At 38.8% G+C, this 24,908-nt stretch overlaps 1 long non-coding RNA gene and 1 pseudogene across 1 annotated transcript in view; both read left to right on the plus strand.

Moving 5' to 3' along the window:
• The window catches only part of LOC132659866 (uncharacterized), a 995,695-nt gene that overhangs the window by 630,215 nt on the left and 340,572 nt on the right, over nt 1–24,908 (plus strand). The gene's annotated exons all lie outside the window — the stretch shown is intronic.
• LOC121819563 (olfactory receptor-like protein OLF4) lies at nt 13,249–15,831 on the plus strand (annotated as a pseudogene).

Genomic DNA, 24,908 nt, shown 5'->3' on the forward strand with positions numbered 1-24,908 from the left:
ACAGGTTTTGGGTTGTTGTGTTTTCATTTTCATTCGTTTGTATGCATATTTTGATTTCTTTTTTGATTTCTTCTGTGATTTGTTGGTTAATCAGAAGTGTGTTGTTCAACCTCCATATGTTGGCATTTTTAATAGTTTTTCTCCTGTAATTGAGATCTAATCTTAATGCATTATGGTCAGAAAAGATGCTTGGAATGATTTCGATTTTTTTGAATTTATCAAGTTTAGATTTATGGCCAGGATGTGATCTATCCTGGAGAAGGTTCCATGAGCACTTGAAGAAAAGGTGAAATTCATTGTTTTGGGGTGAAATGTCCTATAGATATCAATTAGGTCTAACTGATCTAATGTATCATTTAAAGTTTGCGTTTCTTTGTTAATTTTCTGTTTAGTTGATCTGTCCATAGTTGAGAGTGGTGTATTAAAGTCTCCCACTATTATTGTGTTATTGTTGATTTCCCCTTTCATACTTGTTAGCATTTGTCTTACATATTGCGGTGCTCCTATATTGGGTGCACATATATTTATAATCGTTATATCTTCTTCTTGGATTGTTCCTTTGATCATTATGTAGTGGCCTTCTTTGTCTCTTTTCACAGCCTTTGTTTTAAAGTCTATTTTATCGGATATGAGTATTGCCACTCCTGCTTTCTTTTGGTCTCTATTTGCATGGTATATCTTTTTCCAGCCCTTCACTTTCAGTCTGTATGTGTCCCTTGTTTTGAGGTGGGTCTCTTGCAAGCAGCATAGAGAGGGGTCTTGTTTTTGTATCTATTCGGCCAGTCTTTGTCTTTTGGTTGGGGCGTTCAACCCATTTACGTTTAAGGTAATTATTGATAAGTATGATCCCGTTACCATTTACTTTATTGTTTTGGGTTCAGGTTTATACACCCTTTTCATGTTTCCTGTCTAGAGAATATCCTTTAGAATTTGTTGGAGAGCTGGTTTGGTGGTGCTGAATTCTCTCAGCTTTTGCTTGTCTGTAAAGCTTTTGATTTCTCCTTCATATTTGAATGAGATCCTTGCTGGGTACAGTAATCTGGGCTGTAGGTTATCGTCTTTCATCACTTTAAGTATGTCTTGCCATTCCATTCCCTCCTGGCCGGAAGAGTTTCTATTGAAAGATCAGCTGTTATCCTTATGGGAATCCCCTTGTGTGTTATTTGTTGTTTTTCCCTTGCTGCTTTTAATATTTGTTCTTTGTGTTTGATCTTTGTTAATTTGATTAATATGTGTCTTGGGGTGTTTCACCTTGGGTTTATCTTATTTGGAACTCTCTGTGTTCCTGGACTTGGGCGATTATTTCCTTCCCCATTTTAGGGAAGTTTTCAACTATTATCTCCTCAAGGATCTTCTCATGATCTTTCTTTCTGTCTTCTTCTGGGACTCCTATAATTCGAATGTTGGAGCGTTTCATATTGTCCTGGAGGTCTCTGAGATTGTCCTCATTTCTTTTAATTCGTTTTTCTTGTTTCCTCTCTGATTCATTTATTTCTACCATTCTATCTTCTATTTCAGTAATCCTATCTTCTGTCTCCGTTATTCTACTATTTGTTGCCTCCAGAGTGTTTCTGATCTCATTTATTGCGTTATTCATTATATTTTGACTCTTTTTTATTTCTTCTAGGTCCTTGTTAAACCTTTCTTGCATCTTCTCCATCTTTGTCTCTAGGCTATTTATCTGTGATTCCATTTTGATTTCAAGATTTTGGATCATTTTCACTATCAATATTCGGAATTCCTTCTCCGGTAGATTCCCTACTTCTTCCTCTTTTGTTTGGTTTGGTGGGCAACTTTCCTGTTCCTTTACCTGCTGAGTATTCCTCTGTCTCTTCATCTTGGTTATGTTGCTGCGTTTGGGGTGGCCTTTTTATATTCTGGTAATTTGTGGAGTTCTCTTTATTATGGAGCTTCCTCACTTTGGGTGGGGTTGTATCAGTGGCTTGTCAAGGTTTCCTGGTTAGGGAGGCTTGTGTTGGAGTTCTGGTGGGTGGAGCTGGGTTTCTTCTCTCTGGAGTGCAGTGGAGTGACCCATAATGGGTTATGAGACATCAAAGGTTTTGGGATAATTTTGAGCTGCCTGTATATTGAAGCTCAGGGGAGTGTTCCTGTGTTGCTGGAGAATTTGCGTGGTATGTCTTATTCTGGAACTTGTTGGCCCTTGGGTGGAGCTTGGTTTCGGTGTAGGTATGAAGGCATTTGATGGGCTCCTATTGCTTAATGTTCCCTGAATTCAAGAGTTCTCTAATGTTTTCAGGCTTTGGATTTAAGCCTCCTGCTTCTGGTTTTCAGTTTTATTTTTACAGTAGCCTCTAGACTTCTCCATCTGTACAGCACTGATGATAAAACATCTAGGTTAAGGATGAAAAGTTTCTCCACATTGAGGGACACTCAGAGAGGTTCACTGAGTTACAAGGAGAAGAGGAGATGGAGGGGGTAGTTAGAGGTAACTGGAATGAGATGCGGTGAGATCAAAAGAGGAGAGAGCAAGCTAGCCAGTAGTCACTTCCTTATGTGCGCTCTATAGTCTGGACCGCTCAGAGGTATTTATGGAGTTATATGGGGAAGAGGAGAGGAAGGAAGTAGACAGAGGTGACCAGGAGGATAAGAGAGAGGAATGAGTAGGAGAGAGACAAATCCTGCCAGTAACCAGTTCCTTAGGTGTTTTCCACCGTCTGGAACACACAGAGATTCACAGAGTTGGATAGAGAAGAGATGGGGGAGAAAAGAGACAGAGGCCACCTGGTGGAGAAAAAGGAGAGTCCAGAGGAGGAGAGAGTGGTCAAGCCAGTAATCTCTCTCTCAGGTAAACTTGGGTAGTGAAGTTTGGGTTTTTAAATGTACAAAATTGACAACAAAAACCTAAGAGCAAAGATTAAAAATCTAGAGTAGAGGTTGGATTTTCAAAGATACAATATTAAAGAAAAGCAGAAGCAAAAAGGAAGAAAGAAAAAAAAGAATTATTAAAAAACAAACAAACAAACAAAAAAAAAAAACCACCAACAACCATCCAAAGACTATATATGGTGTTTGCCTAAAAAAAAAAAAAAAAAGTCTTTTTTTTTAAATAGTAATAATAGGTTATAGAAATAAAAATTAGAGGAGAAATAGAAGACTTAACAATTATAAAAAGTCAGAAAAAAAAGAAAAAAACAGTAAAAAAAAAAAAAGGAACGATTTTAAAAATAGTAAAAATATATCTGACCCTTCTCTGGTGTTACAGGCCATGTGGGATCACTTCCAAGGTGGTTCTCTCTGTTTAACTTCTGTTTGCTGGTTTTTTAGGCTCACTAGTTCAGTCGCGTTGTGGGGAGGGGGGATGCTGCAAACAAATAGCACGGTCGTGTGCACACAGTATCTCTGCCCCGCTTGACCTGTCCTTTCTCGCGGCTCACAAACCACTCCGGCTCTACGATGCTCAGCCGGGAACCGTCTGGGGCCGGCCCTAGGCTGCGTGCACTTCCCTGGTCCAAGCCGCTCAGGTTCGGCGCTCAGGCAGCCCTCAGAGGCACAAATGCAGCTGGGACTGCGCTTTGTGCCCTTCCCAGGTCTGAGTAGCTCAGGAGTTTGGTGAGCGCGATCGCCGTGGCTTGTCACCCTCTCTGCCGCTGCTGCTCAGCTTTCTGGGTGGACCGCTGGCGCACCCTGTTAGGCAGATGGTGACTGTCCAGCACCCCCAGAAGTCTTAGCAAAGGAGCCTGCCTGCAGTTAGGTAAGTAAAGTCTCTCCGGGTCTGCAATTGCCCCTTTCCAGTCCTTACGGCTCTGGCTGCCTGTCCCTGGCGGGGGATGGTCTGCAGCCGGCTTTTTCCGTTCCGTCCTTTGTTCTGTGCTCGGTCCTGGCGGTGTCTTATGTTCGAGCTTTTCGCGTGGTAGCTATCCCACAGTCTGGGTTGCTAGCCCAAGTTAGATCGTTCTGGTTGCGTGTGGGGCGTTCCTGCCTGATTCTTACAAAGCTCGGCAGCCCCCACCTCCTGCGCGTCCCTGCCCTGCCCCCACTCCCCAATGGCGGACGCAGGCGTCTGTGCTGCTTTTCTGCTGGGGGAGTTACTGTTGGGCTTGTAATCTGTTGGTTTTAATTATTTATCTATTTTTCCTTCCTGTTATGTTGCCCTCTGTGTTTCCAAGGCTCGCCACAGACTCGGCAGGGAGAGTGTTTCCTGGTGTTTGGAAACCTCTCTTCTTAAAATTCCCTTCCCGGGACAGGCTTCCCTTCCCGGGACGGAGCTCCCTCCCCACCTCCTTTGTCTCCTTTTTTGTCTTTTATATTTTTTCCTACCTGTTTTTGAAGACAATGGTCTGCTTTTCTGGTTGCCTGATGTCCTCTGCCAGCCTACAGAAGTTGTTTTGTGGAGTTTGCTCAGCGTTGAAATGTTCTTTTGAGGAATTTGTGAGGGAGAAAGTGGTCTTCCAGTCCTATTCCTCTGCCATCTTTTCTCCCCCCCTCCTCTGCCTTTTCTAAAACCAGCTTGAACATTAGGAAGTTCACGGTTCACGTATTGCTGAAGCCTGGCTTGGAGAATTTTGAGCATTACTTTACTAGCATGTGAGATGAGTGCAATTGTGCAGTAGTTTGAGCATTCTTTGGTATTGCCTTTCTTTGGGATTGGAATGAAAACTGATCTTTTCCAGTCCTGTGCCAATGCTGAGTTTTCCAAATTTGCTGGCATATTGAGTGCAGCACTTTCACAGCATCATCTTTCAGGATTTGAAATAGCTCAACTGGAATTCCATCACCTCCACTAGCTTTGTTCATAGTGATTCCTTCTAAGGCCCATTTGACTTCACATTCCAAGATGTCTGGCTCTTGATGAGTGATCACACCATCATGATTATCCGGGTTGTGAAGATCTTTTTTGTACAGTTCTGTGTATTCTTGCCATCTCTTCTTAATATCTTCTGCTTCTATTAGGTCCATACCATTTCTGTCCTTTATTGAGCCCATCTTTGCATGAAATGTTCCCTTGGTATCTCTAATTTTCTTGAAGAGATCTCTAGTCTTTCCCATTCTGTTCTTTTCCTCTATTTCTTTGCACTGATCGCTGAAGAAGGCTTTCTTATCTCTTCTTGCCATTCTTTGGGACTCTGCATTCAAATGCTTATATCTTTCCTTTTCTCCTTGGCTTTTCACTTCTCTTCTTTTCACAGCTATTTGTAAGGCTTTCCCAGATAGCCATTTTGTTTTTTTTGCATTTCTTTTTCATGGGGATGGTCTTGATCCCTGTCTCCTGTACAATGTCACGAACCTCCATCCATAGTACATCAGGCACTCTATCTATCAGATCTAGGCCCTTAAATCTATTTCTCACTTCCGCTGTATAATCATAAGGAATTTGATTTAGGTCATACCTCAATCGTCTAGTGGTTTTCCCTGCTTTCTTCAACTTAAGTCTGAATTTGGTAATGAGTTCATGATCTGAGCCACAGTCAGCTCCTGGTCTTGTTTTTGTTGACTGTATAGAGCTTCTCCATCTTTGCTGCAGAGAATATAATCAACCTGATTTCAGTGTTGACCATCTGGTGATGTCCATGTGTAGAGTCTTCTCGTGTTGGAAGAGAGTGTTTGCTATGACCAGTGCATTATCTTGCCATGGTATAGGGCTGCAAAACAAGGCAGCTGAGACCTGCATGGACTTCTGTCATGGAATGAGGTGTGGGCTATGGCATCCAGCTCTAGTCAGTAATTGGGGTTGCCTCTGATGTGAAACCCATGTAAGCACCAGTAATAGGTGCCATGGCCCTGCTTAGACATTGTTTCATATCTGAGCCTCTGTTGTGACTCACAGCTAAGTTCCCAAGCATCTGCTCAGGCTGTGGCACACATGTAGGTACTCATACACATACACACACAAACATACATACATATATATATATATATGTTTCCCAGCTGGTGCTAGTGGTAAAGAACCTGCCTCGCAATACAGGTGACATATGAGATGTGGGTTTGATCCCTGGCTTAGAAGATCCTCTGGAGAAGGAAATGGCAACTCACTCTGGTGTTCTTTGCTGGAGAATCCCATGGGTGGAGGAGCCTGGCAGGCTACAGTGCATGGGGTTGCACACATTTATACATGAGTGAAGAGTATTAGCATGGCTTCCGTGGTGGATCAAATGTTTAAAAATCTGCCTGCAATGTAGGGGACATAGATTTGATCTTTCAGTGGGAAGACACCATGGGGAAGGTAATGGCAACCCACTCCAGTATTCTTGCCTGGAAATTTCCATGAACAGAGAAGCCTGGTCGGTTACTGTCCATGGGGTTACAAAATCTGGACAAGATGAGCACAGCCCAAACACACATACAATATGCTATGATAGCTTATGGTGCATGTAAATTTATAAATATCTCTCTTATAATTACAAACATTTAGCAAAGAGGGACTAAAGGATAGCTCTTGATTTTGGATATAACTGGGGAATTTATAATTGGCTTGGAAAAACTGTCATGGATCCAGGGAGTATAATAACCATGGTTTTATACTAACGGGACAAAATTATCCCCTTTTTGAAGAGGAGAATAGTGCTTTTAGAGATGCCAGTGGTTGTGTCCCGGCCACAAATCAAAGCTCTGAAGACCCTAAGGACCTAGTCAAGACAAATCCCCAGTGTTACAGTTTAAAGAAAATTTCTGCTCAGGAGTGTAATGCTGTGCTGGGAAACTTTGAAAGCAAGAGAATTAAAAGGAAAGGAGTAATAAAAATGAATTCACCTAACTTATAATGCATGTCTTAGGAATAAAGAATCAGTAGGAAAAAAAAATAAGCCATTTTGTCCAGAAAAGTCTCCCTGTGGGAAATCATGTAGTTAGAGGTTGGGGTAACCTGAGGAATCATGTCTAATGAGCTGGCACAGGAAGCTGTAAATATCTCCTCTGCTGCAGTCCTCAGCCTGTGCCTCGTTAGTTGGTGAGGACCTGGTTCTTGCTTTTGAAGTTCTACATCTGTCTGGGAATCAATGCTTGATTTAAGCACTTTTCTTATTTGGGGACCTAAATTAGTTCTTTATCATTAAGCATTTAGGGAGGAATTTTGACTTCTACAGGAAAGCTTTCCTCTCAGTCTGCAGGCAGGTGAATCTGAGAGCTCCACAGACACTTCAGGAGAGCTCCAGAGAGGATGGAGGCCAGGAGCGTGTACCTGAGGTCATCTGAGGACCAATCTAGCATAGCCCAGAGGCCAGAGGTTACTGTGGATGTATTCTGGTTTTCCTGATAGTAATGCACTTATTTATGGTCTAAAACAAAAATGAAACTTGCACTTGAAAATACAAGTGTCAATGCTGACAATTAGATGGTAAGAGTGGAAGCTCAGAATGTAGGATGGTGGTGGTTTTGTTGTAAGTTGTGTCCACTCTTGCAACCCCATGGACTGTAGACTGCCTGACTCCTTTGTCCCTGGGATTTCCCAGGAAGAATACTGGAGTGGAATTTCAGAATGGCTCCCTCCTTTTCCCCTGCTGAATGCTCGAGGGGGTTTTTCTCCAGTATTTACTGGATCTACTCGAGTTCCTGAAGGTAAATCTCAAAATATTGTGGAGGCCCTCTGACTGAGCTCGCATACGACTTGTCTGCTCTGAGCCTCCAGCAGTTTGTCAAGTGCAGTTCAGAGTCTCCTTCCTGGAGCTGGTGCTCAGTGGGCTTCCCTCCCTTGAGTGTCTACTCTGAGATCTTGAAATTGTATTGACCTCAACTCTTCAAAGCCTGGATCTACCCCTGGTTTTCTGTACTTTCTATTACTGGCTAGTGAGAGGTGACAATTCCAGAGATCTAGCCCTGAGCCTTTGGAGTGGGGATATTGACTCCAAGAACCTAGACTACCAGAAAATGAACCCTAGGAAGTATCAAATAGTGATAACTCACACAAAGGAAACCACTGTAATACAAGACCCGACATCACCCAACCACAAATAGCACACTGTGAAGGACTCTGCATCTAAACAACAAACAAAACAAAAATACAAATAAAATCAGCAGCAGACAGGATTACCGCCTCACTCAACCTTGTCCATCAGAGGAAAAATAAACAACCAAACAAAAAGTCAGTACAAATTTCACCATATAAAAGCTTACACAAACCACTGGACCAACCTCAGAGGACAGAAACCAAAAGGAAAAAGACTCCAACCTTGAAGCCTGGGAAAGGAAGACCTCAAGTACAATAAGTTAAGAAAAAATAATGAAAAGGCACATAAATACTACACAAATGAAGGAACAAACTAGAAACATAGAAGTCCAAATAAATGAAGAGGAAATAGGCAAACTACTTGGAAAAGAATTCAGAACAATGATTGCAAAGATTATCAAAAATCTTGAAAGCAAAATGCAAGAATCAGTTAACAAATACTTAAAAGAACTAAAAAATAAATATGCAGACACAAACAACACAATTACTGAAATTAAAAATACTCTGGAAGGAAACAATACCAGAATATCTGAAGCAGAAGATTGAATCAGTGAGTTGGAGGATGGTGGAAATGGTGGAAATAAATTCTGAAGAGCAGAATAAAGTAAAAAGAATGAAAGGAACTGAGGATAGTCTCAGAGACCTCTGGGACAATATCAAATACACCAACATTTGAATTCGAATAGGAGTCCCAGAACTTTTTGAAGAGTTTATAGTTGAAAATTTGGAAAGGAAATAGTACCAATAGTACCAACACGGAAAAAGAAATAGTCAATTAAGTCCAAGAGGAACAGAGTCCCAAATAGGAGAAACCCATGGAAAAACACACCAAGACACATACTAATCAAACTACAAAGACTAAACACAAAGAAAGAATATCAAAGACAGCAAGGGAGAAGCAACAAGTAACATACAAGGGAAACCCCCAAAGGCTTAACAGGTGATCTTTCAGCAGAAACTCTGCAGGCCAGAAGGGAATGGCAGGATATATTTAAAGAAGGAAAGGGAAAATCTACAACCAAGATTACTGTACCCAGCAAGGATCTCATTCAAAATTGATGGAGAAATAAAAGATTTTCAGACAAGCAAAAGTTAAGAGAATTCAGTGCCACCAAACCAGCTTTACAACAAATGTTAAATGGACTTACATAGTCAAGAAATATAAGAGAAGAAACAAGATCTACCAAGTCAACCCCAAACAATTAAGAAAATGGCAATAGGAACATACATATCAATAATTACTTTAAATGTAAATGTATTAAATGCTCCAACCAAAAGATACAGATTGGATGAATGGATAAAAAAACAAGACCCATATACATGCTGTGCACAAGAAACCCACTTTAAACCTCAAGACACGTATAGACTGAAAGTGAGAGGATGGAAAAATATATTTCATGCAAATCAGAAGCAAAACAAAGCTGGAGTAGCAATCCTCATATCAGACATAATAAACCTTAAAATAAAGAAAATTACAAGAGATAAGGAAGAACACTACATAATGATCAAGGGATCAATCTAAGAGGAAGACATAACAATTGTAAATATCTATGCATCCAACATAGGAGCACCTCAATGCATAAGACAAACACCAACAGACATAAAAGGAGAAATTGACAGTAACACAATAATAGTAGGAGACTTTAACACCCCACTCACACCAATGGACAGATCATCAAAACAGAAAATTAATAAGGAAACACTAGTCTTAATGACACATTAGATGAGATGGATCTCACTGATATCTTCAGGACATTCCATCCAAATGCAGAAGAATACACCTTCTTCTAAAGTGCACATGGAACATTCTCCAGCATAGACTACATCTTGGGTCCAAATAAAACCTTAGTAAATTTAAGAAATTTGAAATCATATCAAGCATCTTCTTTGACCACAACACTATGAGACTAGATATCAATTACAAGAAGAAAAAACTGTAAGAAACACAAACACATGAGATTAAACAACACGTTTCTAAATAGACAACAAGCTATTGAAGAAATCAAAAGCAAAATCATAAAATTTCTAGAAACAAATGACAATGAAAACATATACAACTCAAAATCTATGGGATGCAGCAAAAGCAGTCATAAGAGGGAAGTTTATAGCAGTACAATCCTACTTCAAGAAACAAGAAAACATCAAATAGATAACCTAATTTTACACCAAAACAACTGGAAAAGAAGAACAAAAAAATACCTCAAATTAGAAAAAGGAAAGAAATCATAAAGATCTGAGCAGAAATAAGTGAAAAAGAAATGAAAGAAACAATAGCAAAGATTAATAAAACTAAAAGTTTGTTCTTTGAGAAGATAAACAAGAATGGCAAACCTTTAGACAGTCTCATCAAGAAAAAAGGATAAGAATCAAATTTTTTAATGACATGAAAAAAATGCTCAACATCACTCAGTATCAGAGAAATGGAAATCAAGATCACAATGAAGTACCATTTCACGCCAGTCAGAATGGCTGCCATCCAAAAGTCTACAAGCAATAAATGCTGGAAAGGGTGTGGAGAAAAGGAACCCTCTTACATTGTTGGTGGGAATGCAAACTAGTACAGCCACTATGGAGAACAGTGTGGAGATTCCTTAAAAACTGGAACTAGAACTGCCTTATGACCCTGCAATCCCACTGCTGGGCATACACACCAAGGAAACCAGAATTGAAAGAGACACATGTACCCCAATGTTCATCGCAGCACTGTTTATAATAGCCAGGACATGGAAGCCACCTAGATGTCCATCAGCAGATGAATGGATAAGAAAGCTGTGGTACATATACACAATGGAGTATTACTCAGCCATTAAAAAGAATACATTTGAATCAGTTCTAATGAGGTGGATAAAACTGGAGCCTATTATACAGAACGAAGTAAGTCAGAAAGAAAAACACCAATACAGTATGCTAATGCATATATATGGAATTTAGATAGATGGTAGCAATAACTCTGTATGAGAGACAACAAAAGAGACTCAGAGGTGTAGAACAGTCTTTTGGACTCTGTGGGAGAGGGAAAGGGTGGGATGATTTGGGAGAATGGCATTGAAACATGTATAATATCATATAAAAATGAATCACCAGTCCAGATTCGATGCATGATACTGGATGCTTGGGGCTGGTGTACTGAGACGACCCAGAAGGATGGTACGGGGAGGGAGGAGGGAGGAGGGAGGGGGGTCAGGATGGGGAACACGTATATACATGTGGCAGATTCATGTTGATGTATGGCAAAACAAATACAATGTTGTAGAGTAATTAACCTCCAATTAAAATAAATAAATTTATATTAGAAAAACAGAAATGTGAAGCAAAAAGGATGACTCCTGCTGAAATAAATAAATTAAAATTAAAAAGAGAAAATGCAAATGTCAATCTTGACAATTAAATGGTAATAGTGGAAGCTCAGAAGGAACGATGTGGTGGTTTAGTCTCTAAGCTGCTCCAACTCTTGCAACTCCATGGACTATAGCCCACTGGCTCCTCTGTCCATGGGATTTCCCAGGCAAAAATGCTGGAGTGGGTTACCATTTCCTTCTTCAGGGATCTTCTTGACCCAGGGATTGAACCTATGTCTCCTGCATTGAGAAGCAGATTCTTTACTTTCTGAGCCAGCAGGAAAATTTCTTTAGATGGAATAGGAAGCATAAAATGTTTCCAGTAAAAGTAGAAAATAAGTATAAGGATTTTATTTATGAACAGAAGGAAACAAATAGGGAAGTCCTTATAAAAAGACTTCTGCTTCATATGCTTCATATAAAATATATCCAACTTCTGTTGTATTTTGTCTATTTCTGATATTGAACCAGTAGCTTATATTCCAATTGTTTCTTTTCCTCTTGCGATATCCAAATTGTAAGATATTCCATGTCATAAGTATGTCATTTTTATGTCCTTGGACAAAAGATATTTTTCTCTATTATTTTCCAGGACATCAAGGAGATGTCACTGGAGTTGGAATGTTGATGAAGCAAGGAAATCTTTATTTATTGCATTGTCTCAGGGGTCATTGAGAACATTGGATATTATTTTCCTTAATGTCCATATATCCATTTCATTTCTCTCTGTTTTTTCACTCTCATACTTTTATTCTTCTCAAAATACCAAACAGACATTGGCTATACCAAAATGAACCCCACATTAATTGTTCCATGAGAAGTTTATAAACTGGAATTTCATGGTAAAAATTATATGTTCTTTTGGAGATTAATTATTTGACCTGACCAGCTGAGCTGTAACCACTCACAGCCTAAAGAGGGTGAATCTGGGTGACCAGTGTCTGATGGTGACACAACACAAGAACATGCTGTGTGTGTGTGTGGTGTGTATGTGTGTGTTGTGTGTGCTTTTGTCTTGAAAGGAAGAACAGTTCTTACAGCAGAGGCACCTGGACCCATATGCTAAATAACTTATATACACAGATGAGAACAACAGATCGAACCAAGAAGTGAATCTGATATAATTCACAGGATGGTATTATAGCTAAATTGATAACATGTGACTGAACTGAACTGAAACTGAAGGAACCTCATGGAAGGAGGAATTCTCTGGACTGAAAGTTGTAGCAGGAAGGCCACCTTGTTCCTCAGCATCCTGACACCATCTCTAATCACTCCCCCTCTGCCTTATCCCTCTGCCCCACTGGCTTCCTTCTTTGCTGTTGAAAATGTGGAACAAGCATGTTCCTCAGGTCCTTAGCAATGCCAGCTCCCTCTTCCAGGCACACAATTCTGACATCACACTAGCTCCTTGTCTCTCTTTCTTTAGGAATCTGTTCAAACAACAGCTAGTTTGCTGGACTTTCCTGAACACTCAGCCTCCATGTGCTTGGAACATGGTTAGCATTAAATATGTATTTCTCAAATGAATGAAGGAATATCACATTAAAACTCTAGAATATATGAACTCTTAACAAATGTGATGAGAATGAGACAAAAATTCCTAGTCAGAAATGAAATGAAGTATACCTTCAAGGGGCTTCCACAGTGACTCAATGGTTTAGAATCCACCTGCAATTGCGGTAGCCATTCAAGAGATGTGGGATCAATCCCCGGGTTGGAAAGAACCCTTGGAGGAGGGCATGGAAACCCACATCAGAATTCTTTCTTGGGAAATCCTGTAGACAGTGGAGGCTGGTGTGCTATGGTCCTTGGGGTTACGCAGAGTCGGGCACAACTGAAGCAGCTAAACATACACACATATGCTAAAAGAGAACTTAGCTGTAAATAAAATATTAACATCAACTTCTTGAGGGCTAAATAGAAATTGCAGTATTTAAGCTATTGAATTATACCAGTATGAGTGAAAATTGTCATTATTTTCATTTTCCTGGTAGTCACCTCCACCCCATGGAACCAGGTAACAATACACAGATCTCAGGATTTCTTCTTTTAGAACTTTCAAGGGAACCAGAACAACAGCCCCTCATATTTGGACTTCTCCTCACCATGTACCTGATCACTGTGTTTGGAAACTTGCTCATTATCCTGGCTGTCAGCTCAGACTCCCACCTCCACACCCCCATGAACTTCTTCCTCTCCAACCTGTCCTTTGTAGACATCTGTTTCACCTCCACCACCATCCCAAAGATGCTGTGGAACAACCAGACACAGAGGAAATGTATCACCTATGAAGGTTGCACCATCCAGATGTATTTTACATGCTGTTTGCAGGATTAGATGAACTTCTCCTGAGTGTGATGGCCTGTGATTGGTATGTGGCCATCGCCGTCCCCTGTACTACATGGTCATCATGAGCCCCCACCTCTATGTATTACTGGTTCTTATATCCTGGGTGCTGATTGACTTGTATTCTTTGCTACACAGCTTAATGGTGTTGAGATTGTCCTTCTGTCCAGTTTTACAAGTCCCCCACTTTTTCTGTGAACTTAGTCAGGTGGTACAACTTGCTAGTTCTGACAACTTTCTTAATAACATAGTGATGTATTTTGCAGCTGTCCTGATGGGTGTTGGTTCTTTTGCTGGTACCATTCTGCCCATCTACTCTTACTCTAAAATAGGTTCTTGCACATGTAAGATCTCATCAGCTCAAGGGAAATATAAAGCATTTTCTACCTGTGTGTCCCACCTTTTGGTTTTCTCCCTATTTTATTTTACAGCCTTAGGAATTTTTTCCCTTTTATTTATTTATTTATTTAAATGTATTTATTTTAATTGGAGGCTAATTGCTTTACAATATTATGTTGGTTCTGCCACAAATCAACATGAATCCGCCACGGGCATATACGTGTTCCCCATCCTGAAACCCCTCCCACCTCCCTCCCCATACCATCCCTCCAGGTCATCCCAGTGCACCAGTCCCAAGGATCCTATATAGAACCTGGACTGGTGATTCATTTCTTATATGATATTACACATGTTTCCATGCCATTCCCCCAAATCATCCCACCCTCTCCCTCTCCCTCTGAGTCCAAAACTGTTCTATACATCTGTGTCTCTTTTGCTGTCTCGCATACAGGGTTATCATTACCATCTCTCTAAATTCCATATATATGTGTTAGTATACTGTATTGGTGTTTTGCTTTCTGGCTTACTTCACTCTGTATAATAGGCTCCAGTTTCATCCACCTCATTAGAACTGATTCAAATGTATTCTTTTTAATGGCTGAGTAATACTCCATTGTGTATATGTACCACAGCTTTCTTATCCATTCATCTGCTGATGGACATCTAGGTGGCTTCCATGTCCTGGCTATTATAAACAGTGCTGTGATGAACATTGGGGTACACGTGTCTCTTTCAATTCTGGTTTCCACGGCATGTATGTCCAGCAGTGGGACTGCAGGGTCAATAAGGCAGTTCTAGTTCCAGTTTTTTAAGGAATCTCCATGTTGTTCTCCATAGTGGCTGTACTAGTTTGCATTCCCACCAACAGTGTAACAGGGTTCTCTTTTCTCCACACCCTCTCTAACATTTATTGCTTGTAGACTTTTTGATAGCAGCCTCTCTGACTAGTGTGAAATGGTACATCATTGTGGTTTTGATTTGCATTTCTCTGATAATGAGTGATGTTGAGCATCTTTTCATGTGTTTGTTAGCCATCTGTATATCTTCTTTGGAGAAATGTCTATTTAGTTCTTTGGCCCATTTTTTGATTGGGTTGTTTATTTTTTTGGAATTGAGCTGCAGGAGTTTCTTGTATATTTTTGAGCTTAATTGTTTGTCAGTTGCTTCATTGCTATTATTTTCTCCCATTCTGAAGGCTGTCTTTTCACCTTGCTTATATTTTCCTTTGTTGTGCAGAAGCTTTTAATTTTAATTAGGTCCCATTTGTTTATTTTTGCTTTTATTTCCAACATTCTGGTAGGTGGGTCATAGAGAATCCTGCTGGGATGTATGTCGGAGAGTGTTTTGCCTATGTTCTCTTCTGGGAGTTTTCTAGTTTCTGATCTTACGTTTAGATCTTTAATCCATTTTGAGTTTTTTGGGGTGTGTGTCTGGTGTTAGAAAGTGTTCTAGTTTCATTCTTTTACAAGTGGTTGACCAGTTTTCCCAGCATCACTTGTTAAAGAGATTGTCTTTCTCCATTGTATATTCTTGCCTACTTTGTCAAAGATAAGGTGTCCATAAGTGCATGGATTTATCTCTGGGCTTTCTATTTTCTGCCTGACTTCAGGCTCTACTACAAAGCCACATACTGTCATCAAGACAGTATGGTACTGGCACAAAGACAGAAATATAGATCAATGGAACAAAATAGAAAGCCTTAGAAATTTACCTTAGCTCTGGTGCTACCCACAGCCCACATTCAAGTACAATCGCCTCAGTGAAGTACACTGTGGTCACATGCTTGCTGAACCTTTCATCTACAGTCTGAGAAATAAATACATAAATAGGGCTCTGAAAAGATTCTTTGTGTTGGAAATGTTTATAAAAAGGCCATTTGCCCTTGGGCTGAAGAACTGCCCGTGATAGCAAGGTTCAAAGCCTCATAGCCAGATATGTGATTCTTTGATCAGATTGTGATAATGGCAAAAGCTTCTTCAATTTATTGCCTAATATTTCCATTTCTTTGATTTCAACTTCTCTATACAATTTTAAAAACATCTATGATTAACGCTGTTCTCTTAAGTTTTTCTCATTATTTTTCTATTCTCTCAAATTGATTCAAACCATGTGTGAAACATATGTAAATTCCCATTTATCTCATGAGGCTTCACACATTTCTTCAGAATAAATTCTTCTGAAATGATACACTTTATACTGAGTAATTGTTCTTTCTTTTTGCTAAAAGAATAATCATGAATTGTGTTACTTCTATGGAAAAACACTAGGTAAGCAAACCAATTACATAATTTCATAGCAGAGTAAAACATGAAACTACAGTTTATCACATTTTAGTTCTTCATACCTTGGAGTGTCACTACCATAACTGCTCTTTCAGAAAATGTGGATGTTAACAGATAGTGTATTTCATAAACAGTCATCTGATTTTACTCCCTCATAGTGTATTATTCTCTATTTAGCCTAGTGTCTACATTCTCTATAGGCGTTACTGGTAAAGCTGAGCATCAAATGCATGTCTCTAATTGACATCTATGTGAAATAGAAATTTCAGTAAAGACTTTGACCTAATAAGACCTAGAGTCAGAGAAGACCTTAAATATGATGCAGCAAAAATTTCTGTCAGATTATATATTTGCAAGCAATTTTTTCATGGTGTCCATTTACTTATTGATGTACGTGATTTAGTATCTCTTTGTAAAGGGGTTTATCATGGAGGTGAAGGGTTTTTGGCATAATTGTATCTTTCTGCCTGAAGACTTCCATTCTTGCCTACAAATAAATGATTTCTTCCATTGCTCTAGATGAAACATTCCCCCTTCCATTTCTGCTATAACCAATGAAAGAGTAGTGAATGAACAACATAAATATGATATTTAAATGATATACATGGTGTATATATATACATACATGCATATCTATATACATATATATATATATATATATATATATATATATATATATATATATCTCCAAATTATGGCTCACTAGATCTTAAATTCCCATCTAGTCCTGTGATAAACGGGCTTTCCTGATTAGTTCAGTTGATAAAGAATCCACCAACAATGCAGGAGACCCTTGTTTGATTCCTGGGTCAGGAAGATCCACTGGAGAAGGGATAGGCTACCCACTCCAGTGTTCTTGGGCTTTCCTGATGGCTCAGCTGGTAAATAATCCACCTGCATGTGGGAGACCTGGGTTCAATCCCTGGCTTGGGATGATCTCCAGGAGAAGGGAAAGGCTACTCACTCCAACATTCTTGCCTGGAGAATTCCATGGACTGTATAGTGGGGGTCACAAAGATTCAAATATGACTAAGTGACTTTTGCTTTTTCACTTCCCTGTGATAAAGGTACAAATTTCTCACAAATAGGTGTAACTTTTCTTGTTTACCTACAAGGAAATCTAAATGGAATCCCATTTTAATAAAAGTGTATGAGATAAACGAATAATAGAGAAATCATGAGTGCTATTGTGTAGAAAACAGCAACATAACAATTGCCTAGAAAAAGGCAACATATTATTATAATTCCCCTCAGTTCTGTTCACTTGGATTATTGTGTCAGTTACCTGTTGCTACATACCAAGTCATTCCAAAAGCAATGATTTAGTATAATGTATTTTTTTACCTAATGAGTTTCTATGATGGGGAGTTGATCTGAGTTATGATTGTTTCCTCATGGGTCTACTGTCAACTGTCAGACTCTATGTTGTGTTTTAAAGGCTCCTCCACGAAGGTGTGTGCAGTTGTAGTGGTCTTCTGTCTTGAACAACTTTATGTCAATTTCTTCCTTTTACATCAGTAGGTTAAGTAAGTAAGTGTTAGTCGCTCAGTCATGCCTGACTCTTTGCGACCCCGTGGACTGCAGCCCACCAGGCTCCTCTGTTCATGAGATTTCCCAAGCAAGGATACTGGAGTGGGTCACCATTTCCTTCTGCAGGGAATCTTCCCAACCCAGGGATTGAACCTGGGTCTCCTGCACTGCAGGTAGATTTCTTACTGACTGAGCTACAAGGGGAGCCCCATGTAAGTAGGTTAGTCTTTAGTTTATCTTGTACAGTGACTGGATGAGTTGGACCATAAAAAGGCTGAGCACCAAAGAATTGATGCTATCCAACTGTGGTGCTGGAGAAGACTCTTGAGAGTCCCTTGGTCTGAAAGGAGATCCAACCAGTTAGTCCTACAGGAAATCAACCCCAAATATTCAGTGGAAGAACTGATGCTGAGGCTGAAGTGCTAATACTTTGGCCACCTGACGCGAAGAGTCAACTCATTGGAAACGACCCTGATGCTGGGAAAGATTAAAGGTAAAAGGAGAAGGAGGTGGCAGAGGATGAGATGATTGGATTTCATCACTGATTCATTGGGCATGAATTTGAGCAAGATCTGGGAGATGGCAAAGGACAGGGAAGCCTGGTGTGCTGCAGTCCATGGGGTCACAAAAGGTTGAACATCACTTAGCAACTGAACAACAATCTTTAGTTTATAAGTTATATATATATATATTTTATTTTATTTTATTTTTTGGGGGTGTTACGCTTTTAATGAATGGAGGCAGATACAAAATGCATTGATGCAAAAGAATGGTTTAGATACTCAGCATAGTGATTAATGTTAATTTAGGGAGACACAGCCTGTTAAACCTCAACTACAGTTTCCTGCAACCTAAGATAATGGAGAAGCTGCTTAAGTTTTTACCCACCACCTTTAAAGTTCTAAATGGTATCTGGAGGAACTAAAAAGTAATAGGCTCCTTTCAGCTGTGGTTAAGAACTCTAGTGAAGCTGTATGGCAGTGACACTGGGTGGGACTGTGATGTTTCCCAAAGGGGCTTTCCAGATGACCACATCACAGACTTTAAAGGTATTTCTAATAACAGGCAAGTTGAGTGGCTTAATAGTTTAAAAGTGGAAAGCAGCTAAGATGTCTCATTTTAGAGAATTTTAAAACATGGTATAAATACCACCTCTCTCCTACAGAGAAACTTTTTAAAGCATGGACATAACTTTAAGGATACTAAGGAAACATCAATAGTTTTCATAAAGTTATATATATATTTTAAAAAACTGGATTTCTCAAATGTTAATTGCTATATTTAAATTTCACTGTTCCTAAATCCATCTATGTCACTTTGCTTTCTTCCCCGTTAAAGGAGCTCTCTCTCACCAATTTTAGTGTGATTTAACTACCTGTGCTTGACATACTACCCATAATAATGCACAGCCAGAAATTTTTAATTCTTAACTAATTCATTAGAGTGTAATTACATATAATAAACTACACATTTTTAAAATATGCAATTTTCTAAATTTCAAAAACTAGAAGTATATTACATGGTTCCATTTGAGTATTTTTAAAAGGTCCACAATAAATTCTAATTTCTTTGTAACGTTATTGTTAATATGGAAATGCCCTGAGCCTCAGTTTTATCTTTCAGAAGGAAATATCAGATGATCAATCCTAACTTCACTTGGATGTTGTGAGGAATTACAGAAATGTATAGAAATACTTTGCTGAATCAACAAACATTGTTCAAGTTTAAGAATATGTATATGTGTATATAGGTCTGTATATACCTCTCTGAAATAAACCCACACATGCACATAGATGTGCATGCACCATTTCACTTGTAACCCCACTCATTGTGCTGAAAGAAAACATGAGAGAAAGCTGGAAAGTTAGAAGTAAAAGAAAATGGATGCTGGAAGAAACATGATTTAGAAAAAATATAGAAATGTTAACACGAAGGTTTAAAGTAGAATGTGTGACCTTAATTTTGATAATGATTTACTTTTCCTATCTTAAACCCCAAATCTCTCATAGTCAGAACCATATTTACATTTAGACAAAGTGAAATTCTCTGTACCAGCTAAGGGGCCAAAATCTCTCCAGAATGACTGAAATTTTCTCCTGTTTAAGATATAAGTTTAACATATAATGACTTTATAAGGAAGCTCAGTGTTAGAATCAAAAGCTTAAACAGCTCCTAGGAACAGTACGTGTTAAAATTAATGTGTATGAATCGCTCAGTGATGTCTGACCTTTGGAACTTCATGCACGGTCTTTCTTTGGAATTTGCCAAGCAATTATACAAGAGTGGGTTGCCATTCCCTTCTTCAGGGATTATCCCCACCTAGCAATGGAACCCGGGTCTCCTGTTTTGCAGGTGGATTCTTTACCATCTGAGATATAATATGTTAGCAGGAACAGCATATGATTGGACAAATATCTATATTAGATTCCTATTGCTTCTTTAACAAATTACAATACTAGCAGGTTAAAAGAAGTACCTATCATAAAGTTCTATGAGACAAAAATCCTGAAGTCTCATTGAGCAAAAATGAAGATGTCTGCAACACTGTGATTCTTCTCGATGCCCCAGAGAGAATAAACTCAATGTCCTGTTAATATTTTACACTTAAGTATCACTTAACTCATGGTCCTTCCTTTGTCCTCAGATCCAGATGCCTGCAATTTTAAATGTCTGACTCCAATTCTTCTTCCATTCTCTTTCACATTTAGAAAATCTATTGTGATTATACTAGTCCATTCTGCATATCTGTGCTAATATTCCTACATAAAAATCAACTGTATTTCATCAGCTATTATAATTAAGCCAGATATGTAAGGTAGGATATTCCAAAGTTCTTAGCATGTGAGCCTCTTTTAGAGGATCTTATTCTGCCTACTGCAAAGTCTTTTCTAATAGAAATTATTTTATGTCACTTAAGAATACTTATGTAAAACACAAAATTTATCATTACCTATGAAATTAAGTGAAAATCTCATCTTTCAATATTACATACATGGAAGGGTGGTCCAGTGATTAAGGATCTGTGCTTCCAATGCAGGGGACACTGGGTTCTATCCTGGTTGGGGAACTAAGGTCTCACATGCCATGTGGCCAGAAAAGAAAACAAACAAACAAAAGACACCCTGAATTGTTTACAAAACTACATACAGAGAAGATTTTTGTTGAATACCTAAATCTAGCTATAACTGAATCTAACACAGAATCACTTCTTTGCTACACAAACTGTGATACACAGATGAGGACCTGAAGTAGCAACACTTAGCATCTTGTTAGAAATGAAGGGTCTGTGGGCCCTGATCAGACCTGCTGAAAAATAATTTGAAATTAAACTACAATCCTTGGCAATTTTTTAGGAACAGTGAATTTAGAGAAATACTACTCTGGAATAAATTTTCTCACCTTAACAGTGTTGATCATTACAGAACTGGGTGCTATCCTGTAAATTACATTTCTATAATGGAGAAAGGAGTTCATAAAAGCACTATTTCATAGAATGCATTATAGTAAAATTTAAATGTGAAAGTCTTTATAATATGCTAAGCTAGTGGTGCATATATGCTAAGTCACTTCAGTTGTATCCAACTGTTCATGACTCTGGGCTTAGCCCTCCAGACTCTTCTGTCCATGGGATTCTCCAGGCAAAAATACTGGAGTGGGTTGCCATGCCCTCCTCCATGGGATCCTCCTGACCTGGGGATACTACCCACATCTCTTACCTTTCCCGCAATGGCAGTAGGGTTCTTTAATTTCTGATATAAGTAGGAAATCTTCTTGGCTTTGCAAAACTTTCATGAAACCAAAAATCATAATACCCAAGTTAGTTTTATATTAAAGAAGCAAAGTTATCCCTTGTTTTGAAGAGGGCAATAGTCAGACATTTCTGGGATTGTTTGTCCACCACAAATCAAGGCATTGAAGATCCAAAGGACCTATTCAAGACCAATTGTCAATATTATGTTTTTGAGACAATTTGAACTCTGGGATGTGATGAGGTATCAGAAACCTTAGAGCTTTGGAACCAGAAGAGTTAACAGAGAAGGAATGACAACACTGAATTTACGTATCTTATAATGGAGTCTCTTAGGAACAGAGAATCAGAAGAAAAAAATCTATTTTGTCCAGACCAGTGTCACCAGGGAATATCACATACTTAGAGGCTGATGTAACAAGAGAAAAGCATGTCTAATGAGCCGACATGAAAAGATGTAAATAACCCATCTGCTGCAGTCCCTCAGCCTGTGCCTCTTTGATTGGACAGGATGTAGTTGTTGCTTTGCAATCCTACATCTGGCTGAGAGGCCAATGCTTGATCTCTTATTGCTGTCTTGTCGGGAGACAGAGCTTTGGTCTGCATTGCCAGCTACTTAGGGGGAAATTTTGACTTTCACGGAGAATCCTCCCACACAGAGTTCCCAAACAGGTGAGTCTGAGAGCTCCACAGACACTGCAGGAGAGGATCAGAGAGGATGGAAGCCAGGAATGTACCAGAGGTCACTTGAAGACCAATCTGGCATAGCCCACAGAGGTCACTGCAGTTGTTTGCTGGGTTTCCTAAATAAAACAGGTACATAAATAAAAATGTATTTACTTATGATGCTGGAAAAGGAACAGTGCACCTGAAAATGTGAGTGACAATGTTGACAATTAAATCATGCTAGTGGAAGCCCACAAAGGAACGAATGGGAGGTATAAACTGCATCCAGTAAAAGTGGAACATGAGTCTAAGTTTCTTCTAATTAACAGGAGTAGACAAATTGGGTATTAACTGTAGAGGGTCGATCAGTGAGGTGAGGGCATTTTATTTTATTGTAAGAAGGGACATATTAGACTGTGCATCCACATAGAGGAGAAAGATCTAAACCAATGACTGTTTGCAAATACACACTTTCAATAGCTGCGTAGGAAACACACACATTACAGTATCTTCTCCCACTCTTGTGTTCACATATTTATGAAGTGAAAAGATGTCTGCTAGTGAGGCTTACTTTGCAACTGTCTTATCTGTGAGGCTAAATATATCTATGGATTTGTTAGCCATGCAGTGTTTCTCTATTAAAAAAATCTCTATAACTATTTTGTTTTATATAGTGGTATCAGAGTATTGTTATTCCTTTTTAAAATTGCGTTCTTTGATAGAAAGAATTATTTTTTAACAAGAGACTTTAATTTGTGATTTAGTTCTTTTGTATATGCATAGATGCATAAGAATTGATAAATTTTGTTGGTCTTATATACCAACATTCTCTTCATTTCTTTTCCAAAAGAATTTGGGTATAATTGACACATGACAATATATAAGTTACAGGTACACAGCTTGATGGTTCAATATTTGTTTATATTGCTAAATGATCACCACAATAAACCTAGTTAACGTCTATCACCACACATAGTTACAATTTATTGTGATGAGAGTTTTTAGGATATACTGTCTCTTAGCAACTTTCAGTTTGGTTCAGTCACTCAGTCGTGTCCGACTCTTTGAGACCCCATGAATCGCAGCACACCAGGCCTCCCTGTCCCAACACCAACTCCCAGAGTTCACTCAAACTCACGTTCATTGAGTCAGTGATGCCATCCAGCCATCTCATCGTCTGTCGTCCCCTTCTCCTCCTGCCTCTAATCCCTCCCAGCATCAGAGTCTTTTCCAATGAGTCAACTCTTCGCACAAGGTGGCCGAAGTACTGGAGTTTCAGCCTTAGCATCATTCTTTCCAAAGAACACCCAGGGCTGATCTCCTTCAGAATGGACTCGTTGGATCTCCTTGCAGTCCAAGGAACTCTCAAGAGTCTTCTCCAGCTTTAAATTATTCTAAGAAAAGTATTATGAACTAGAGTCATCATGCTGCACAGTACATACTGTGCATTGCTTTTTATTCTTATTTTCTTACTGTAATAATTTAATTACTTTAATATTCTTAATGTGTCCACTCGCTGTAAGCAAGAAAGGAAAGTGAGAGTTCTTCATCATCCTTAGTGGTGATAGTTTCTTATATATATTTACTTCTATTAAGAGTTTCTCATCTGTTATTCTTTATTATTCCCTTTGGCCTTCTCATTAAATCTTTTCCTAAAAGTTGCATCTCCTGACCTTGTCTTTTTACCATTTGTCTTATATTCTATAAGCATATTTGAATTCTTCTATCTACATTTAAGATAAAATTATAATTTAGATACTTCTCCTTCCTCACATTGTAAATGTTCTTCTGTAATATTGTTTCATTTCCAAATCTTTGGCAATTTGATCTTGAATTAGTGATCCATGTATTGTTAAAGTTTTACTCTTTTGTGTCTTTTAATCAGTTAATTGTAGATTTTCATTCAATTTTATTATGTTCTATTATTCATAAAGGGGGTTCCCAGATGGTGCTAGTGATAATGATCTTGTCTGCTAATAGAGGAGAATTAAGAGATGCAGGTTCAAACCCTGGGTTGGGAAGATCCCCTTGAGGAGGGCATAACACATCACTCCAGTTTTCTTGCTTGGAGAATCCTGTGGACAGATGGAGGCTACTGGCAAACTACAGTCCATAGTGTAGCATGGAGTCAGACATGACTGAAGCAACTTAGCACACAGCACATTGCCCAGAAAACAATATACTTTGCATAATTGCACTCTCACCAATATAATTTGTCCCATGAGTTCTTAGGTTTTGAAAAATATCTTTGTAAAATGTGTTCTTAAACATACTTACATACTTTCACACAAATGCATCAATACCATCCTGAATATATCATAAATGGTCTTTATATTTTAGTGACAAATAGTCATTCTGTTTAATGTTTTCTACAATTTGTCCCTCACTTGTTTCATTCTCAATAATACCTCAGGGACTTGCTTCCAATCAACCAGTATAATGTTGGTTCATTATTTTAATATCTATATAATATCATATGGTATGGCTGTGTTATTCACACATTTGGTGGTCTATAACATTATTTATCCATAAGTGACTATTATATCACTGCTACAAAAATATTTTGAGAGTCTTAATTTAATACTGTGCTTTCCAACCAAGGATAATTGTGTCCCCAGGGTTTTTAAACAATATTTGTACACATTATTTGCTGTCACACTGATGAGGAATAAGTGGTGGGCAAGGATGTTTCTAAACATCCTGAAATTTACAGGACAGACCTCACCCCAGAGAAGGAACAGGCAGAGAATGTCCAA

This window comes from Ovis aries, chromosome 5, assembly GCF_016772045.2.
Source record: "Ovis aries strain OAR_USU_Benz2616 breed Rambouillet chromosome 5, ARS-UI_Ramb_v3.0, whole genome shotgun sequence".
In the NCBI taxonomy this organism is placed as follows: Eukaryota; Metazoa; Chordata; class Mammalia; order Artiodactyla; family Bovidae; genus Ovis; species Ovis aries.